Source organism: Panthera onca, chromosome F1 (assembly GCF_046562875.1).
Source record: "Panthera onca isolate mPanOnc1 chromosome F1, mPanOnc1 haplotype 2, whole genome shotgun sequence".
NCBI classification, from domain to species: Eukaryota; Metazoa; Chordata; class Mammalia; order Carnivora; family Felidae; genus Panthera; species Panthera onca.
Window position 1 is genome coordinate 58391039 of NC_138355.1, and position 21696 is coordinate 58412734.

Here is a 21696-nt window from a genome sequence, read left to right on the forward strand (position 1 = left end):
TCCTGATGGCTGTGAAGTTGAGAATAGTCCCCAGGGTGACTGACGTAGGGGCGTGAGGTGCAGTGAGGAGGTCTTCGTAATGCATCGCGACGGCCGTTTGGCAGCTGCATTTCCACGTGAAACTTCACTATATCAAGCATTTCCAATACTGCTGAGTTCTTTATTTAGTAATCATCTGATAGGCAGGCTACCATGGGTTCTGTATATAGAACATGGTTTGTTTTTAGTGTTTTAAATTAATATTCCTGAGTTATCGTCAACTCACCTGCCCTTTCTTTTCTGGGAAGAAGCTATCTGTGTTTTCAGATAACCTCTTGGGTCTCCCATCTGTGCTGACAAGTGTGGAATGGCAGAACTAGAGTTGATACTCGCTGTAATGCCTCTTCACAGCCATCTTTGACTCAGCGGCCAGGGACACGGGGCACTAAACTCATCGGGGACGATGTACTGGCCTGAAAGAAGGACAAACTACCTTTCCTCGTGTCAACTAGAAAGTTGGGCTTAGAAGCGTATTTGGATGTGTCCAGATGTGCCTAGTGCCTTTGCCTAAACTTTGAAATGAGGTCATAAGCCAGGGAATTTGCAAAACTGTGTCTCTTATTCGTTGAAAAGCATTTCTGTTGGACCAGAGTTGGCTTTCTAACTTTTAAGTTTTGAACCGCAAGACTGGCATGTCGATCTTACTCCTTCATCCGTCCGTACGAGAAGTAGCTATCCAGTCTACTGTGGGCCAAGTGTCGTGCTAGGTAGGCCAACAAATGGAGGAATGTGGTGTGGATCCCAACCCCAGGGAGGCTGTCACTGAGTGAGGAAGTCAGGCAGACCAAACCAACCAAGCAAGACCAAAAAGCCACCACCAGATGGTTGATTCTATCTAAGTAAGAGGCCCGATTCTAAATAAGAAGAATTGCTTAACTTGTCCTGGAGAGGTGAAGGAGGTCTTCCTGGGGGAGGTGATACCTGCCGCTTGAGGGACAACCTTTGAAATGACCGTTTGGCAGTCCTCAAGCAGCAATGGGAAGCTGTGTATGCTCTCTGGAAGGAAGAGATTTCCCTTTCTGTATTATTTCCTTCCTCTCTGAGTTTGCATAACTACCATCTTAATGAATCATGAAACAGCAGAGCCCTTGGTGTGGTCTTTGAAAAAACTGATACATTCCTTAAGGAGACCCACTTGGAAATACTGAGCCTACGGGATAGGAGTTTTATATCCAGTATTTTTTATCCAAGGCTGATACATTCAGCAGACACAATTTGCCTGTTGCCTATAAAATCCATTAGATGGTGATGTGTTGTGGTCACATGGGACTCTGTGGAATATGGCGTTATTTTACAAGCTCAAGGTCACTATCTAGAGCTTTTGTCTTCCTCTCAATGGCATACCCCCAAAATTGACCTCTCGCTCATATTATAAGGATTTTTGGGTTGGCTGTGGCTTTGCTCCATGACATCCTCATTCCGGGACCCAGGTAAAGGAGCAGCCTCTAACTTGGGCATGCTGACCTCCTGGCTGGACCAGGAGATACGGCCGTTTTCCATGCCCAGGTTCCATTGGCCACAGCTGATTTCAACAGCACAGGAAGGGAGCACAAAGGTGGATGCCAGGGGGCAATGGGCCCAGGGGAGAGGGGCAGACATTTTGAACCACTGATACCATTCACCACAGTGTAGGTGGAGGAGTTGGGGAAGGAAGAAAGATTTCATTCATGTCAAAAACTTTCTGTATCGCGTGTGTGACGTGATTGGATTCACACTCTTGCTTTGTCTGTGGAAAAATGGGGACTTTTACAATGGATATTTGCTGAATAATTAGTAGGTTGATTTTATAAGACAGACATAAATGTCATTATCCATTTTTATCTGGTGTAAATGGCGCAGTTGGCAAGTACTGGGTTTTTGAAGGAAGCCCTGATGTGTTAGGTGAAACTTACGTATGTCTGGGAAAGCCTAAAACTCAAGCTTGCCTCCCCAACATGTAGTGTAGTGACATCCCGTAGCCTCAGGGTTTCAGACTGCCACCATGGTCCTGATGCGCCCAGCAGTATCTGATAGATGCTGTCCCCAGTAAGACCCAGGCTGCGTCCCAGGAGAGTAGGTCACAAGATGCGTGTGAGTTCCGTGCCCGTTTGACAATGGAAACGTCACGTGCCGTGTGGTTGCCTAGAATCCTGTCCAACCTGAACCTTGGTCTCCTGACAGCGACCTACTAGGTAGGTTGCTTAGACTCGTGCTCCCTCCTGCTGTGTCCAGTGAGCAAATGGAGAGTGACCCTGCGGGCATGGGGCATCTCCCGTGTGACTCTCCACACAGTGACAACCGCCTGTCCGTGCTGATGGCCCCTGAGCAAGCTCGGTGGCTTGGTCTGGCACGCTCATAATCATCTCCACGGCCTGTCCCTAGTGGCCGCAGATGATGGGCTTTTCCATCCTGCCCTTGAGGTCCGTGGTGGGAAAGAGCAGAAAAAAATGAAAGCATTGTTTTGCGCACGGCTGGACATCTGTGTCTCTGAATCGGCCCGCTGTGTGCCTGGGGCAGCTGCTGGGGCTGTTTTGCTGAATGTGAACTTTGTCCGCTGACTCGAGTCACAATTGGTCTTGGATCCTCTGAAATCGAAACGGTCAGACCACGTTTTTCTAATATTCAGTTGGATCGTACCTTTGCTCTGAAGTGGAGCTGACTCGCATGCTTTGGTGCCGGCAGCGGGGGTTGCGTCTCTGTTTTCCTGGTCAGTGTGGCTTGTTTTTCCAAGGCTGCTACTTACCTTGTCCGCTGCCCACACTCAGGGGAGAGGGAGGGCGGCTCCCTCTGGAACTGTGGCCACGGACGCTTCAGGGCTTGTTGCCTTGAGTGTGAGTGTTAGGGAGAGGGCGGTCTTTTCGGAGAGGGATCAGGGGAGCACCAAGGACAGCTAACCTACAGGTTCGCTGGCCCCGTGGCAGGGACTTGGCCGTGGACTTCAGATAGCACCGTGCTCAGACCCTTCATTGGAAGCATTGACTGTCGACGCCTCGGTCGCCGTCTGAGGGCTGTAGTGTCAAGATTCTCTGCGTCGCTGCGCACTGAGTCACCTAGGGGGCATTTGATATGCTGGGGGCCACCTCCCGAAGTTCTGACTCAGTTGGTGGGGGCAGGGGAGGAACGGGCATCTTTTGTTTTCCAAAGAACCCCAGGTGATTCTAATGTTCAGCTAGAGTGGAGAACCTCTGTTTTGGGGGTTTCCATAGCTTTCGTTGAAACTATGATTTTCTGTCCTGCTAGAGTGAATTTCTGCATGAAGAAAAGGCATATGTGTGAGTAGGGGTATTGGTAGAGGGAGAGGGCAGTTTCTGTCTTTAGTAACGTTAATTAAGGTGAAAAATAATGCTAACGCTGGCCATCGGTTATCGAATAGCTACACTAGGTGCCGTGCTAAATATTAGCCTTATAAGGTAAACACAATTATCATTCTCCATTTGATAGGTAAGGAAACCAAGGCTTAGAGGCATCATGGAATTTCCCCACAGTCACCCAGCTAATAAGTGACAGAGCCAGAACTTGAACTTGGTCTCTCTGACTCCAAAGCTCATCCTATCAGTCAGGCCCCTGAGATGATAAACTTAAATATAAAATTTTGGATGAAAGGATGAGATGTCAGAAAAGGGGCATTCACTGAGAATAATATGTGTCTATATTATTAAGAAATTATTCTTTTTTGTAAAAACAAAAAAAATGATATGTTTGGATGTCTTTGTTCTTTTCCCTTAAATACAGTATTTCGCTCCTAAAAACCTAGGAAAGTTCAAGGCACGCGCCAGAACCTGAGGGCTTGAACACGGATGTGGGAATTAGGTGGTGACTTCCGAGTTTAGCGCGTCTGTGTTCCGTGTTCCCCATTTGGGGAATGGAAATGGTTTCTTGTAATGTGAACTCCCATGAAGTGTGGTGCCTCCTTGTAGTTCTTCTGCTGTCCAGATCGCGGAATCACTGGACTGTGGGATACAAAATCCGGGCGTTTCTCGTTTTGTTCCTTGGTTAGAACAACCTTTCTGTGGTTATCGTTGTTGTTTTTCTGCAGGCTGGTAAATCTGAGTCCTTACTTCAACTGCTGCATTTATCCTTGAATGCCTGTTAAAAGTCCAGAATGGTACCAGGCCAAGCCCCTAGAGATTCTACCACCTGTTCCTGGCAGTCCTATCTATCCCCATACATATGAAAGAATGTTGTAGATTCGGGCACCTAGTAAATATTTGTTAAATGAGGGAGTGAATGAATTTTGCAAATACGGGCCATGATTGAAACAGTGCCTTCCATGTTGCTAAGGATTTCTTGGGGAGATGAGAAAGATCTTAGTTAACGGATAAGCTTCCAGTTTCTGCCTGGGGCCTCATAGTCTGGTAGCCAACTCCTAATTACCTACCTGGAAGACCTTTCTGTACACAAAGCGTAGCAATATTAACAGGCTTGAAAACATCACCAGCCTCTGCTTATCTCTCTTAGCCTTGATGAAAGGAGGCTGACTTGTTCGTCAGCTGGCAGTAGTGTCTTTCATATTATAAGTTAGAAAAAGGGCAGAGTCCCCAGGGCACGGGAGGAGCAGGAGGAGGAGCTACCTCCCAGCCCGTGTGAAAGAGGAGAAGCCCCACTCTGATGCTGGCTTGCCGTGCAGAGTCCTACAGGGACACCTGGATTGCACCCTGCTCCCTCTGCGAGTTCACAGTGCTGTCACTGGAGTTATAAAGGGACGGTTAGGCCTGTGTTCTTGGGTCTTTAGCCAGACAGCACAAGTATTTTTAGGGCCCTTCTTGTCTCAATCTGATTTCTGCTTGAAACTTTAACACATGCAGGCTGCACTGGAATGACTTTTAAACTACTCTCTGGGTAGCGTAGAAGGGGGTGGATTAGCACTACAGCCTTTAAGCAGCGCTTTTTTCTTTTTTCTTTTTCTTTCTTTCTTTCTTTCTTTTTTTTTTTTTTTTTTTATTGCTAAATATCCAACCGGCTGAACGGAGGAAATTCAAGTCTAACCCTGGAGGGACCCCTGTTTAGTCATCTGTCTAGACAGACGGGTTCATATAATGGGCCTCTCTGTTTCTTTTGCTTTGTTATAACAGACGGTGGTCCCTTCCTTTAAACTTGTGAAGATGACAGCCTTTGGTTTTTTTGATCCTAACCTATGGTTGATAAAGCCAAGAAAGTGACTCACACATGAGCCAAAGATGACTCTTGAGTGTGGCACTTAGTCTATGATATAATAGAAAGAAAATACAGGCTTTGCATAAAAGAGACCTGGATAAAATCCTAACTGTGTAATATCGGGCAAGTCAGCTACCTTCTCTGAACCTCATCTTTCTCTTCTCTAAAATGAGAACGAATTTTTAAAAATCTGCTTCTTAATGGGGCTTCAAAAAAAAGAATACATGAAAATAACTTGCACAGGGTAGGGGCTAAGTAAACCATCATCATTCATTCATCCATTCATTCATTTCAGGGTGATCAGTGACATCTTCACTTTCTAGCTTTTGTATCCCGAGAACTATAGAGAAACCATAAATTCCAGCCCATGTTTTTTAATATCCAATTTCCATACGTTGAGAAAACCAAGCATACATTTTTTAAAAAGTCTACGAAAAGAATTTTAAGAAGTGCCAGCAACTTTGATAAGAGGAAATAATATCAGAGATACTGTTTAAAAATTGATGGAAGTAAGTAAGGCAGAATGACATTCTTTGTCTTCTCCGGAGGGCTTGAAGCTCTCAGAACTTGCCTAAAAGGACTATGTGTGTTGTTAACTCTTTCTGCAACGAAGTGGGTACATCTGCCTCCCTTGTTGTGTCTCTAATCCCTGCCTGGCTTGTCCCTGAAAACACTGATGTGGAAAATTTTTGTTTTATTCAGTTTAATTCGGTAAATATTTACTGAGCAGATAGTGCCCCAAGGGCTTGGTACCTGAACCACACAGGTGGATAAAAAGTGGGTCCCTCCTGGAAGAGGCAGTGCGCACGGCCCAGAGGAATACGCTGGGGTCACATAATCCGGGTACAGTCGAGGTGGCACTGTTTCTAGTTCCATATGTTGGGTTGGGCTTGTTTCCTGTTTAAGCCTCAGTTTCTTATCTTCCACCAAAATGGGATAATCCTGGTGGGGTACGTGATGGATGGTACGCCTTTCCAAACAAGTCATGTTCCTTTTATTGCTGTAATTTTTAAATTGCTATTGTTCTATTACATCTGCCCTCAAGTAACTTGTAAGCCTGCTTGTGGGGACAGGTCTATACACTGACAACCCTCTACGAAGCAGAATCGTAGAAAATTGCTGAATGATATTTACAACAAAGGACAATGGTAGCACAAGGGCAAGGTGGTTGGTTAACGAAACCACCTTTTAAGAGAAGCCACCTGTACTTGTCCACAGAACAGTGTGTGTACCTCAGCAGCGAATAGCCACAGCCTTACAAGGAGAAGGGAACTAGAAAAAACTCAGCCTGTTCTTCAGCCGTTGAAGGACAGAAGCAAACGAGGTCTATGTCGATAACAAAGCTTTTCACATTTCATAGTACAGTCCGTGACATTCTCCTACATTGAAATTCCATTAGAACCCAGCGCCATACGTGGCTTCGGATATGGTATGTCTGACTCATGTCTCTTTCAATACAACTGCAATCAATAAAAAGCCCCAGTAAAATGTGGTTAACCACAAGGACATCCCTCCCCACCAACCCCACCCCCAAATCAGCACTGTGATTCATTCAGTTCAGTGCTCCTCCCCCTAATATACTTTATATGGAGAGAGACTTAGGCTTCTTCAAGTACAAAGAACAGAAGTCCTGTTCTGTTGCTTGGTGCCTGAGCCTTGGTGGTATAGCTTTGCCCCTGCTGACCCCTGGGAAGCCCAGTCCTCTCCTCTACCTTGTCCAGCTGTGGCCAGAGAGAAAGTCTACCCCATGTCATGGGGTTGCGAGATAGATGCCTCCAAAGGATGCAGTCCGAGGTCCCAGAGGGTCTTGTTGGATACAAATTCCTTCTGTCTCTCTAACTACTATAACTGGCTTCTAACTGTTCCTCGGTAACGTGAGCGGGGGGCCCCCTGTTTGCCACCATCTCCTTAGTTCTAATTCATTGTCTATATGGTAGTGCTTGTCTCTTCTGTTTCTTACACAGAAGGGACCTGAATGAACAGCAAGAGCTGTGGATGTACTAGGAGGGGTGGAGGGAGCCAGGGGGACGCAGGGAGGGGACGAGAAGGGTAAGAGACAAACAGGTGTAGTAAGGGCACAAAGGTAGCCTTCACCTGCTTGCTGTTTGGGCCCATGGCCATCACCGGCTCAAGCAGCACCTTCCAGGGCCAGTGAGCCAGAGGGATGTCTGCCAGCAGGCTCGAGCTGTCCTTGAAACATGACCTTCTGTCACCCATGTGTCCTTGAAACATGACCTTCTGTCACCCATGGGGGAAGTAAAGCCTCACTCTTACCTTTAATTGCAAAAGCAAACCAAGAGAGTGTGCGACATTGTCTTTATCCTTAGGAAAATGTTGCCCCTTTCTTTGTTCCTACCTGCGCCTCAAAGCCACCTCTCATGTGCTTTCTCAAGGTGGCCATCTGGGACGAGGTTTTATTTAAAAATTCTGAGGTTAGGGGCACCTGGGAGGCTCAGTTGTTTAAGTGTCTGACTCTTGGTTTTGGCTCAGGTCATGATCTCATGGTTTGTGAGTTCGAGCCCCCCCCCCCCCCGTTGGGCTCTGTGCTGACAGCGCAGAGCCTGCCTGGGATTCTGTATCTCCCTCTCCCTCTCCCTCTCCCTCCCCCTCTACCCCCCTCCCCTCCCTCTCTGTCTGTGTCTCAAAAATAAATACATAAGAAACTGAAAAATAAGAAAAAAATGGCATTTTTTTTTCTGTTCTTATGACTGAGAAAAGTTCAGTCCTGACATCTGAATTGGTGAAGTCCAACTTTAAGTCGCTGGCTGTGATATAATCTAATTTTACCATTTTCCTCTACTTGTTGTTAGTGGAGAAAGGAAGGCCTAGTAAAGTCTAATCGCATTTAGCTGCTTCTGCTTAAGGAACAAGTTACCCTTTGCTAGGATCTTTATATTCTGTCTTTTATTTACACTTGGTATTTGGTCAATAATAACAATAATGGCAACAACAATAACATTTACTGCGTATACTTATGTAGTGCTTCTTATACTCCAGGGACTTTTCTGAGCACTTCAGAGATATTGGTTCATTTGATCCTGGCAATAATTGATAGGTATTATTATTGTCTCTATTCAACATAGGAGGAAATCAAGGCACAGAGAGAGATTAAATAACTTGCCCAAGTTCAACAGCAGTTAAGTGGTAGAGACAGGACACATACCCCCCATAGCTGTCACCTCCATGAATTAGAAGCTCCTATCAGTCACCAATCATGTGACCCAAAAGCAGTGACTTTTCTTTTTTTTTTTCTTTTTTCTTTTATTATTATTATTATTTTTAATTAACGTTTATTTACTTTTGAGACAGAGAGAGACAGAGCATGAACGGGGGAGGGGCAGAGAGAGAGGGAGACACAGAATCGGAAGCAGGCTCCAGGCCCTGAGGTGTCAGCCCAGAGCCCAACGCGGGGCTCGAACTCACGGACCGCGAGATCGTGACCTGAGCTGAAGTCGGACGCTTAACCGACTGAGCCACCCAGGCGCCCCAAAAGCAGTGACTTTTGTTGCGATGCTTACAGATATAGACTCTGGAATGAAAGTTGCTTAGGTCTGTTGTTTTGGGGAAAGGCAGTCCACTCTGGAAGTAGAGTCCATTTGGACTAAAATAGATAAATCATGTGTCTATGTATATTGGAAGCCTATGTGGCACACATATGCACAGTGCTCCTTGCGTTCTAAACAGAAAAGAGCAATCCGCGTGCCAAGTTCTCTTCAGATGGCTTTAAAAAAAATAGAAAGAAACGTAGCCCTTTGATTAGCAAACAGTACAAATGTTTATAGACTTGGAGGATTTTTAATATCTTTATTTGAATTGCACAAAGCAGCCAAATGTAGTTTGGCCCTGGGCTGCAGCATATACGTGTCTGGGGCCAACAAGTAACAGCACTCGGCCCGGGATGCCAAGCATTCCAGACCTGTTACCTTGTAAGTGTAATATTTACCAGATTTTTGCTTCATCTGGTGATGAGGAGCAGAGCTGAGCCGAATTGGGGGCGGGGCAGGCCGCCTGGAAGGGAGCTGGGTGTTCAGGGGAATCTCTGAATGAGTAGGTAGCGCGGAAGGTGAACAGACATTTGCCAGGGACGGCCCTTTTGCTGACGAACTTGGAGTCCGGGAAAAAATGATAGAGGCCCAGCCCGCGTGCTGGGGTGCTGACCGAGCGCCAGGCTCAGGTCCCAATCCTGTTGCACCCCCATGGCTCTGCGGGAGACGCTGTGTCATCTCCATTCCGCAGATGGGGAGCGTGCAGTCTTCAAGGCTGAAGTGGGTTGCCCGGGTTGTGTTCCAAGGTCTGTCCGTATTTTGACTTTAAGTGAAACTGGCTAAGAGCAAGGGGTGAGGGCGGCCGAGCCGGGTCAGACGAGCCCCCCCATTGACTCTCCCTTCCTCTGGCCTTCCCAGCCACCCTCCAACTGGGTGTTAGTCACATTTTACAAATGAGGAAACTGAGGCCTAACGGAGCGAAGAGATTTGTCCCAAGGCCGGCTTTTCGGTGGCAAGGCCAGGAGTGGACTCCGGGCCGGCCGAATCACAAAACTTCAGTCTCCTTGTGCTAAAGCGAGAGTCTCCATTAGCTGCCAGCACCAAGATTACGGACAAAAGCAAACCCCAAAGCTCTGGGCAAGCGCAGCGTTGTGTGCTGTTCCGAAAAGAGAAGGGGCTTGAGGCAGACAGCCCGTCCTGAACCCCGTATGTCGATAAACAGAGCTAGTAAATGAGATACTTTATTAGGGGTGTGTGTGTGTGTGTGTGTACGTACACGTGTGCACCCGTGGGGAGTTGCAGGCTGGAGCGGACGAGCGTTATTCCCAAATCAGAGGGAGCAGCCGTTGCCAGAGAAATACACGTATAATGTCCCGTGTTTTAGTTTCGTTATCACTTCATCTGATGAGTAAATGGTGCCGAGAACAAGATCCCCAAGGTCAGCGAAAGGAGATGGGGAAAGCTGGCTCCAGTTCTTTCTGCCTTTACCAGATGGGCATTTCTGCCATTAGGACCCTCAACATAGCTGTGATTTGGCAGGGGCGGGGCGGGGGAGGGGGGTGCGCGGCGGGTGGCGCAGCGTCAGGAAATTCAGCCATGGCCAGGGAAGCAGCCCCTCACTCCCACCCTCACCTCCGCCCCGTAGTGCTCGGGGCTGTCTTCCAATGAGGCTGGAAACATCCACAGAAGAGCCAAGAAGGCCCTGAGGCCCCGTGCGAGAGCCTTTATTCCACCACCGTGCCTGTTGCTTTGGGGGATTGTGCTTGGGTTGAATCTCACTCCGAAAGGAGTGGTTTTAGCCGAAGATGGAAAAATCATAAAAGTAAAGGGGAAATGAAGCTCCCTGGTAGTGTCGTCCGTGCAGAAACAGACCTCGAGACTTCAGCAGGCACTGGTTCTTGCCGATGCCGGACTGGTCCGGGGACGGGCTGTGAGCACCCGGCTTCACTTCCAACGCAAAGGAGGTAGTCAGGTTCATTCTCTGCGGAAATTTAGCTTTTCTTCTCCCCTGGCTTCTCAGTGCCACTGGGTCCTGTGGCACATCTGGACACAGGAAACTGAGTCCATCATTTGAAACCTAAAAGCAGGAGATAGTAGGGTGACCGGTCTGCAGTGACGCAGCCAGTGCTAAGAGAGTCGGGATCAGGCAAAGGAGGACCGGAGTTACCAACCCCGGCTCCCCAAACCGTGCGAGACCATCTTCAAACGGCTACCTCTAGTCTCTGGGGGAGCTCCCAGCTTCGCGGACATTCCTTTCCAAGCACTGGGGGCGTATGGAGGTATGGCGTGCTGTCAGTCTTTTCCGTCATCCTCTCGGTGTTTGGAAAGAAGTCTTTATGGGGGTGAGGAGGTTGTGATATGACACGAACCTACTGTAAATTGCTTTCAGAGTCTTCTTGGAAAGAACTGGGTTTTAAATTCAACATTAGATGACAAAGAAGGGTTTCAGGGAAGAGTAAAACAGCAAATGGAAAGGCAACTCTCCACCAGGAGGAAAGAAAACTTGTGAAAGAGTCTTAAACTTTTGGATTCTGCCCGTGGATATTCCAGGAAAGCTGCAGAACTGGATTTATGATGTAAACAGGGGTTTAATTGGAACACTGTGAGTGCAAAAGAACCTCACGTGTAGACAGAATCTGAAATCCCTGTTTTTTCCATGTTTAATCCTCCTGGGATTTGTAAGGGATTTTTAGGAGGTTTCAGAATGCAAGGCTGGAAAGCATGTGTCTTTTAAAAAAATGTATCATCCATTGTAAATATAAACCTACACTAACAAAAATACAATAACATTCTGAACTGTAATGACAGGAGTGTTAATTTGTCCTTCGGAGGTCCCTTTCTTTTTGATGGGAAAGCTGGTAACTTGCAGGAAGGAGATTCTCAGGCTCGTAATGGCTTCAGAGGCAACTAGAAAATCCTTGCAGAAACTGCTCATCCCTTTAACTATGATGTTTGGGAGTTTTTTACTGACGAATTTCAACAAAAGTGCATGTCAGAGGGCTCACAAAATTTGGTGATATGTTTCATGAGTCAGGTTTCAAGGAGTTAGAAATTGCAACAGAATTAACCACAGGCTTCTGAAGAACTTTCTTTGAAGGGCATTTTTAAATAAAAAAAAATATTGCCTTTGGATTTCCCCACCTAAAAAGGTAGAGAGTCAACACGTACTGACAAAAAAGTACCACATTTCTGGAGCATCCCGAGAATTGTGAAATGACCTAGAATGCCTCCCCTCCACCCTCTCCTTCATTTTGGCATCGGGGAGTTTTTGTCACACATGACAATTTTGTGGTGGTGTGTCAGTTCCATAGGGATGAGATCTACAGAAAGTTTATTTAAATCATATAAAGTAATTTGCGGGGCTTTCCCCTCTTCCTCTTCCAGGACCTCTTAATTCATTAAAAAAAAAAAAAAAGGAGAAAGTAAGAGACAAGGAATTAAATGTCATTGGGTACTTTTCTTAGTTTTAATGACTGCACCTGGTTATTCATTGGTTTATAGGATTAAAAAGTTATAATCCTTTTCATGTAGAGAATCAACATACCTATGTGTGTGAGAATAGAATTAGAAAAACTTGACATGGAAAAGCATTGCAGGTATGTGGGAGATTTGAAACGCCGAGAAAAGCAAGAATGTTAAATACTCCATTATTATGAACAGGATTGTGTGTAATACGGGCTGGTGTTACCTTTTGAAGTGATGCAGTACAACTGGTCCGTTGTAAGACCCTTCTTCGACTGCGCCATTGACTACCTGTGTGACCAGTGATACAGCACTTAATCTGTCTATGCCTTGAAATCTGCACGAACCCTTCCCAAGTCTGAGGTGATGTGTTGAGTGGAAAGAACACCTGTCAGGGGTCAGGATCTGGGCTTGGTAATCGCTTGTTAGTGCTGTCCGGTCTCAAGCTCTGGGCCTCAGTTTACTTATCTGCAGAGCGAGAGATCTATCTCCAAAGTTATTTCCAGGGGACTCGATAAGGTACTGTAAGCAAATGCTTGTTATCTTGGAATGACTTCCCGGTGTGTGGACAGCCTGAACTTCTTCAGTGACGCCTGAAAATAAGTTTAAGCTCTGTCACCTTACGCTTATTTGTCGCTTTACATTGGACAAAACGCTTGCATAAACATCACCCTATTTGAACCTAACTGGAGCCCTGTGAACGAGTCACAAGTTCGCCAGGCACAGAGAGGCTATGGGGTCGTCCCCCAGGCAACACCGCTTCAGAGGCAAGTGGGAATTCTTACTAAGAAATGGCATAAACCACCCATCCCCTTCCCTGTACAGTCTGGGAGTTTTTAACCGAAGCGTTTTGATAAAACCGTATGTCAAGGCGAAGGTCAAAGTCTCCCCACTGAGCTACAGCAGACAGCGTTGGGTCCGGGGCTAGCAAATCACACACACAGCGGGTCCTCCGCTGGTGAGAAGGAGCTGCGACCCAGACCTCAGAGCGGCTCCTTCAAAATCCAAAGGAGGCTTTTTACGAGTTCAGTCTCTGAACTCTTGGGGTGTCTGACCCCTCCCTCTGTCCTCTTTAGGAAAACTGAACGTTCCAACTGCTCGTACCAGGCTGGTTTGATAAACTTCAGCATAGCGTGCAGATCCTCAGGGGGGTCGCCTTTGAAAGGCCATCTGGTTCTGCCATCTCTCCTTGACTCCTGTCGTAAGACTGCTCCCAAATTACCAGCTTCCTCTGTGGATAGCTTCGACCCATGGAAGGCTTGAATGAGCTTGGGTTGTTCTGGGACTTTCCACCGCCTGGTCCTTAAAGTACTACAGAACAGACCTTTATCGGAAGGAGACGTGGGGCCACGGATAGAGGGTGGACTTGGGAACAGAGAGACTCGGTTTGCAATTTCTGGCCCCTTCTCTGTTCTGGCTGTCTTCACAAGTGGCTTGCCTGTAAACCCCAGTCCTTTCACTTATACCCTGGGAGCCGCAACGGGTGGGATGATCTAACACAGAGCAGATGCTGTCAACAGACGGTACTTACATGAGATGTCACTAGGTTTCAAAAGATTGTGTGCAAGAAAGTGTTTTGTAAGTGGTATGCGAACGTGGGTACTTTTAATAGCAGAATCACTAGAAGTCTCCTTCTACCCCTGGTGTAGGTGGGAGTAAGCCGGGGGGTCAGCAAATCTGGTGAAACCGAGTGTGGTTTTCTAAGACACGTCCTACTGAATCGGGCTCCCCTGTGCCCACAGGTCTCTGATTCTCGTCGTTGTAAACTGAACAGCAGAGGCAGACCCAAGGGCTGCACTGAGGGTGTGCGTTCGATTCCGGAAAGCAGAGAAAAGGATGGCTCCCGTTCCCAGGGTTTTGGGTACAGCTGCAGTTTTGACATATGGGACCTCTTCTTTCTTCCTGGTTGGAAGAGTCTCCTTGACACTAGTCTCCTGGAGTAGATACAGCTTTCCTGCTGCTACTCTGGACGGTCATTTACAATATGACCTTACGTTTTTTTGGCTACTTGTTATGTTCCTATTCATTATTTTATCTAACCCTTCACAGCAGTTCCTAGAGGCAAGAGTTGGCATTAGCTCATTAAAAACAGAAATGAGCCTGAGTCTTTGCCCTCACGCTGCTCACATCTTATGGGGTAAAAAATGTGAAGAGCTGGCTATGATATACGATACCACCAGTGCCGTTGGGGCACAAAGAGGGGAGAAATCGATTTCGCTCTGGAAGAGCTGGAACTTCTTCTGAGGAGAGGAGGCACCAAGGTTGGACCTTCCAGCATAGAATTTGCCAAATGTCAAGGGTTTCTGGGAGAAGAAGTAATGCAGCAGGGGTGTGGGTGTGGTGGTGGGTCAGCATCTGGCCGGTTGGGAAATCACAGGTGCACTTAGGGCAGAATATACTGTGGCAGGGGCGGGAGGGAGGACAGATGGCAGAGGGCCCGTGAAGCTGGGAAGGTAAGCTGGGGTCACAGGGTCACAAAGCCAGTCGTGTCGTGAGGTTGTCTCTTTGAAGTTATTGGACGTTATTGTAGAGACGTCGGTGGTTGGAGATTAAGAGGGAGGAGAGGATGGGGAAGCATGGAGGCGAGCTTGCTTGGCCCCGTGGTGCCCGACCTTCTAGAAAAGGCATGCCAAGCTGTAGCCGAGTCCGTGCTTTCTAAAGCCCAGCAACCTCAGCGGAAGGCAGGGAGTCTCCCAGCCTTAGACGGAAGCGTGGAGCCCAAGCCCAGCATCCTCTTAGGTGTGGAGGAACTGAGACCTGAAGGGTTTGCTGATGCGCCACAGTGAGGGCCGTGGACAAACTGTACCGCGGTCTCTTCAGTCTCATTTCTGCAAAGCCCCTCCCTCGTTGTGCACCTTATGCCCCTTCCCAGCCTAAATGGGCACCGCTGAGACCCATTCCCACTCGACCTTTTCGCTTCCTACCCTGGACTTAGGAGAAAAGCTGGTCTGATTGAAGGCTGGGAAAATAACACTGACTCCATGCTGGCCGTCTTCCTCTCTCTCTAAAGTACTTTTAGGGTTCTGGGATCCTCCTCCAAGATATTCGAGGGTGCCAAACATGCCGTGAAGTTCATGTCTCTGTTGGTCTTACCCCATCCCCTTATCACCCACCTGCTCAGTGTTATTCTTCATAGAAATGAACGCAGCCAGGGGCTTCTCAGTCAGTTAAGCATCCGACTTCGCCTCAGGTCATGTTCTCACTGTTCAAGAGTTTAGAGTTTGAGCCCCACGTCGTCAGGCTCTGTGCTGACAGCATGGAGCCTGCTTGCGATTCTCTCTTTCTCTCTCTCTCTCTCTCTCTCTCTCTTCCTCTATCTCCCTCTCCCTCTTTCTCTCTCTCTGCCCCTCCTTCACTCACACTTTCTCTCTCTTCCAAAATAAATAAATATACTTAAAAAAAAAAAGAAATGAATGCAGCCTGGAAGGTCCACCAAGAGCAGAGCCACACATCTATGTGTTCTGCAAGATTAGAATCCATAGTTAGAGGACGCAGTGCACCCACAGAGCAGTGGGTGTGAGATGAGACATAGGGTAGAGTTACAGCATTCTAGAGAAGCCATATTTGCCTTTTTCAGCCCTCCTAGCTTCCCTCCTACAACAAAAGCATAATGTGTGGTCAGCTGGTTTCAAAAAAAAAAAATTAGCAAAGGGATCAGTTGGAGTTTGTAAAGGTCCATCTGTGTTTGGGCTGCCCTGATTGCCTGTCCAAGCAGAATGGCCTCTGTGAGGCCATCTTAGGGGAAGGGAGCTCACAGCTGGTGCTCCACATCCAAAGGGAAATTCTAGAGTGCTGTACGGGCGCCTGGGTGGCTCAGCCGGCTCAGCGTCCAACTCTTGATTTCAGCTCAGGTCCTGATCTCACAGTTCACAGGATTGAGCCCCACATCAGGCTCTGCAGACAACATGGAGCCTGCTTGGGATTCTCTCTCCCTGTGTCTCTCTCTCTCTCTCTGCCCCTCCCCTGCTCTTTCTCAGAATTAATACACACACACACACACACACACACACACACACACACACACATTTATTTATATAAACTCCCAGACTCTCTCTGAACTCTGAAAAATGATTTTGTCATTGAGGCTGACGGTCAAAAGGTGCCTCAAAGTCTTTGTGACGGCCACCGCAGCAGCTGCCTGTGATCAGTCTCTCCCTCCCCACCATGGAAGAGAGCAGAGGGTTCTAAAGAGGTTGCACATCTCCTGCTGAAACTGGGGGACATGAGTCTCTTCCTGCTTCTCTCTGTCTCATTCCTCCTCAGAGTCCCAGTTAACAGAGGTCATGGTATATCACGGTCCCCAAGGTGGCTGCCTGAAATGAACATCAGTCCCTTTCTGCATCTTGGCCCCTTCTCTGCACTGGCACCCCCGGGCTGCTGTGCTTTTAGAGGAAGATGTTTCTGCTCTTGGCACTAAAAATAGCTATTCAGCAATAATAATGGAGACAAGACCCAGGGAAGTCTTTCAGATATGTTGTCTAGCCTTTTAAAATGGTCTCAAGTTACAGCTGAAACTAATATGATGTTATATGTCAATTATATCTCCATTTAAAAAGCAGCTTAATGAAATCAGTGCAAAATGACAAGAAATAGGCATCTAAAAAGGCATAACCCACTCCCCCTAACATGGCAACAGTTATTCCACTGACTTTAAGGTACATTTGGATGTACGTTATGTAGCCCTCTGCTACCTTTGTATACCCAATCTCTTTACCTTCGTGTGCTATTTTATTCTGGTTAAGCACGTGAGTAGATACCACTCCGGTTCTCTGGGACTTCTGTTTGCTTTCATTTAAGAAGCACCAGCCTTGTTCAAAGAGCTCTTCTTTAAAGGGGACTTAGTAAATGCTTTTGAGGAAGTGGAGGAGAGCCGCTGACTTGGGACTGAGGAGAAGCATCTGTCCTGTGCCGTGAGAAAACAGAGTAGATAGAGAAAGCTTCAGAAACCACCTGAGTTTTGACCCTTTGTCAGAAAGACTTCTGATGTTTTCTGGAACAAAGAAAAATTAGAGAGCTGTAAGATTAGGTTTTCCTAAAGAGGAGAACCTCTTTTCTTCTTCTTCTTCTTCTTCTTAAGAATTCTCTCTCTCTTCTCAAAATTGCAGCCCCTTCCATTTTTGCAGGGGGTATAAAAGAAAGTGGACGGGTTGGATTAACTCTTTGGACGTCCTGGATCTTGTTGTTCCATCAGTTCTAAGTCCCTAAGAGCAGGCTAAATTTCATATATTTTATAGCCTCTGTACACCCAAATCATGGGATTGACGCTAAACCATTGGGCTTGCTCTCAGACACTTACATAAAAATAACCATACTCAAACATTTTAAACTACTCAGCTGTGGCTCTAGTTCTGCCATGGAGATTTCCTGTTGTAAAGATGGTTTCTTCTCCTCCCGCAAAATGGTGGCCCCTCCTTGAACAGAAAGTTGCTTAGCACCCAAATGAACACGATTTCTTAAAACACGCCTAACACCCGCGGCTCCATTCCAGCACGCATGCACACCGCACTTAATCTGGATTCCTATAATTCCTGTATGGTCCCATATCTTAATTGCCCATAGCTGTGTTGCCAGTACAAACAGGATGGGGAAAGAGTACACACCCTTACTGAATACATCTACCAACCCAAGGAAAGCACCATCCTTTGAAACTCTAATATTTTTTCACAAGGTACTGAGTGGCCATCTTCTGAAATACTCAGAAGAATATCTGATAACTAAAAATTCCTTCAAAGCAATTCTTACTCCCTACCATTGTTATAGTTGAGATCCAGGGCTGGCATTCAGCACGAAGAACAATTCAGAACTTCCATGCAGCTTTGGAAACTAGCCCTCAGAGTGCTGATTCATAGAAGATCGGCATTCTGCGGTGAGGTGGGTTCCAGAACCTTCCTCAGCTGTGTCCCATTGGCCACTTACTTGGTGATCTGCAGTTGGACACAGCTGGCCTGCTGATCCGCCTTGAGCAAACTGTGCCACTGCGCAGACGGAAACCTCTGTGGCACTAAGTGGGTGATTGTGTGGCATCGGGGAGCCCCTTCCCATGCACTTGGCTGTCCCCACAGAGATGAGTGGCACAGTGATGATGCCTGCCACAGTGGAGACACCTCAAAGGAAGAAGTTCTAGAACAGATTCACGTCTGTATTCACCCAAGCAAAGTTTAGGAACTTTGTTCATGATCTGTGAATGTAGGGGATTTGATGAAATATATGCCAAGTGGCTTTCTGATTTTAAGATTCTGTCCTCTGCAATATCATTTAACAAATGAATGCACAGGCTTGCCAAATCAGATTTCAAATCCATCTCAGCGTACCTGAAATGAGGAATCAAGTCAAATAAGTAGGGGTATTTGAAGAAAGGTGGAATGATTGTAAAATTCGCACACACACACAAAGCCTCAGGGTGTAAGAAATAAGACAATGGCGTCTGTAAAACAGTTTGTATGGAAAAGACCCAAGACTTGTAATTTATTATGCATTAAAAACACACAGAAAATATGAGTGCAAATGTTAAAAAAAAAAAAGAGAGAGCAAGGATAACTTATTGTTGGGATGCATTAATAAAAATGTAACTCCCGCAGTAAGGGAGGTGATAGGTCTCCTCTGTTCTGCCTTGGGGATTATGTTCAGATTGAAGGATAGGAGTTTAAGATTGGAACAAAGAGGAAACATCCACGAAAGTAAAAGGCTTTCGTGAAAAATAATGAAAGGAAGTGAGGATGTTTGCTTGGAAAAGGAAAGAAATACGGGCGGGGAGACTTCAGAACTGGCTTCAAAATTTCTGAGCACAGTCAAGCAGAAAGGAAGTAAATCATCTCGTGTAGCAGAACTGGATCCTTCGGGAAGGGCTGTGAGCACGCAGATCTCAGCCCAGCATAGGGGAGAGATTTGGGGCAACTGGAGCCACCAGAGATCGTAGGAGGCCATCTGCCTGAAGTTTGGGTTCTCTGTCACTGAGGAGTTCTGGAAGCTACGGTCTGGTCTCATCTTGGAGAGAACACCGCAGTAAGAGGTATTAGGTACCAACAACACCGAGAGAGGCCCTGACAGGCGCCAGACTTGCACTTCATGTCTAAGTGCAGTGAAGAGTTGCAGAGAGATAGAATGTTGGCCGTATTTGTTTTCCTTCTCCCAAACTGGATAATCCAGACCATCCATTCCTCTTTATATTTACTCACTCCCAAGCCATGAATTTAATACGTTCGTAATAATAGCCCATGTTACTTGGTGAAGTTGGTAACTAGCTTGCAATCCTAGCAGGGTGTGCCTCGCGGCTTATTAGCTCAGCTTCAGGGCAGAGCAGTAACAGATCAGCACAGCGCCCCAAAGTAATTAGGCAATCGCCTGACAGAGAGGTTCAGCCACAAGCAAGAAGCTTACAGCAAACACAGACAGAAGCTCGCGGAACCAGACATGCTTTGGCCATGATATGCATCCCTGCCATACTTTTAGAAAGACCAGAGAAAGGTTTTCAGCCTAGGAAAGAGCCACTGCACTCATTAACCATGTTGAAAATCCACGCTAAGCATTATAGAGCTGCAGGGGAAAGTGCGGTAGTTTCTGGAAAGGGGGATGTTGAAGTTTGGGGATAAGAAGGCTCTCTTTGCAGGGATGGACAAGAATGCCTAAGATTGTGCATTTTAATCCATATTTTGTCAACGTTTGGTGTAATCCTGGAAAGATTTTGCTCCTCGGTTTCTCAGTCTGTAAAAAGAGATTAAAAGCGTGCCTCTGATCCATGAAGAGATTAAGGTTGACCTACTAAATTTCCAAGTTTAATTTGTTAGTGAAGTCAGCCCATACTGCCTTTTTTTCCCCAGTTGCCCCTGTTGGGAGCAGTTGCTGAATTCTAGAATAGCTGTATGGATAACTATGTGGTGGGGTCACTGGCTTCTCTAAGCGCCATTAAGGAACCAAAATCATGACTATTTTGCCCCCTAGATATCTAGGGAGAATAAAAAGCACACATTGAAGAGAAGAAAGCAAGAGCAGAGAGAGAAAATGGAGCAAAGGAAGGAGAGGAGGTAAGAATGGAGACAGAGAGAGAGAGAGAGAGAGAGAGAGAGAGAGAGGAGGAAGGAAGGAAGGAAGGAAGGAAGGAAGGAAGGAAGGAAGCCAAACCAAGAGAGCTCTATATGCTTTAAAGAATGAGGCAGTGGCAGAGAAGAGCGCCACCAACGCCCGTTGCAACCATGAGGGCAGCCTGCCATTGTGAGGTCACTCGAAAAGGAGATGCTGCATTCACGGGATGCCTGCCCACAGAGGAGTGTCCAGGAGCCCTCGCCACACTCTGTCTGTGATACTTCTCTGTCACCCACTGGCCTCTCGGCAGCGCCGCTTGGCCCGCCCCTTCCATAGGCATGGATTTTACCGCTAACGCCCAGCAGGCCCTACACGCGTCTCCGACGTAGCCCTGACCGTGACGGTTGAGAAGCGTGGAGGGATTGAAACGGAAGAGGCGGTTCCACGTAGGCGGGGTTTTAGGAGCCTGATGGAAGCTGGGGAGCAGACGCGAGAAACCCCGTGTCTGCCACAGTTCAAGAAAACCCACCACCGTGGGCCGGCACCACTGTGATCTTACCGCTTTTGCCCTGTGCGGGAAGGGGCCCGAACACTCGGGCTGACGGTGCGCACGGTCTCAAATAGCAGTGAGGCGGAGGCCAAGTCACGTAAGCCGATGCTGACACAATTAGCCTCGCAGATGCCAACAGCATGTCGAGTGAGACACTGTCCCCGTCTTGGAGACGCTCCCCCCCACCACCCCCTTAAATGGCAGATGCTTTGGTGCTGTGTTACATTTAATAGGACGGATGGCCGGGAGAGAAAATCAGAAACCACCGCTGATGCGCTGTTTATTTCTCAGTCGTTTTGTGTTAAATTGCTGTGACTTGAATGTCAGCAGCGTTTGGGATGTGGTAGTGAAATAAAATCCATAGCCGGTGTGCCAAGACAAATCTCAGAAAACCCCAGAACGCAATTGTCTTGGTTTCTTGCTGGCGGTGTCTGTGCGCACGCAAATAGAAGCTAGTTTACTGCCCTCCAACCATTCAGTGGGTCGCTTGTCTTGCCGCGCTCCGGGGGATGTCTAGTGAACCCCAAACTGCTTCCCTCAGAGCTGGGGGGTGTCAGGAATGAGGGGCTGCTATGCTCATTAAGCATGTCGGGAGTCCGGGCCAGTTCCTGCAGACCTGCAGGAAAAGTGGTCATTTCTGGAGAGGGAGGTGAGGAGTTCGTTGTGTTCACTCGAGGAGCTTGGGGTAAGGGTAGTGGGGCTGCGGCCCCCAGGCACAGCTCTACGGGGTCCATAAGATCCTGGACAATACCGGTATTAGCAAAGAGCGTCTCATAGGGAAACATTCACACCGAGCAGGCCCCCAGGATCTCCAAATCAGGGACATTCTTTTAAGGAGTATCAGTGAAAATATTTGATCTTGCATTGAACTTTCTTGACCTTTAAGGCGAGGTCGAGCTGATCTCTAGTGGGAAGGGAGCGACTTTCTGCTCCAATGCCCGTGTGGGTATTTCTGCCCAGGGTAGTATTCATGCCTTCCCGGCAAGGGACTCCTTTGCACAAAAGGCA

At 47.3% G+C, this 21696-nt stretch overlaps 1 protein-coding gene and 1 long non-coding RNA gene across 5 annotated transcripts in view; one reads left to right on the plus strand and one right to left on the minus strand.

The window, feature by feature from the left end:
* Positions 1-21696, plus strand: part of TGFB2 (transforming growth factor beta 2) — an 80946-nt gene that overhangs the window by 18525 nt on the left and 40725 nt on the right. The window lies entirely within an intron of this gene.
* Positions 9723-20472, minus strand: LOC132686527 (uncharacterized). Its single transcript, XR_009613734.3, has 3 exons — positions 17869-20472; positions 16834-17109; positions 9723-10734 (listed from the first exon to the last, which is right to left on the minus strand). It is a non-coding gene; the product is annotated as an uncharacterized LOC132686527 (long non-coding RNA).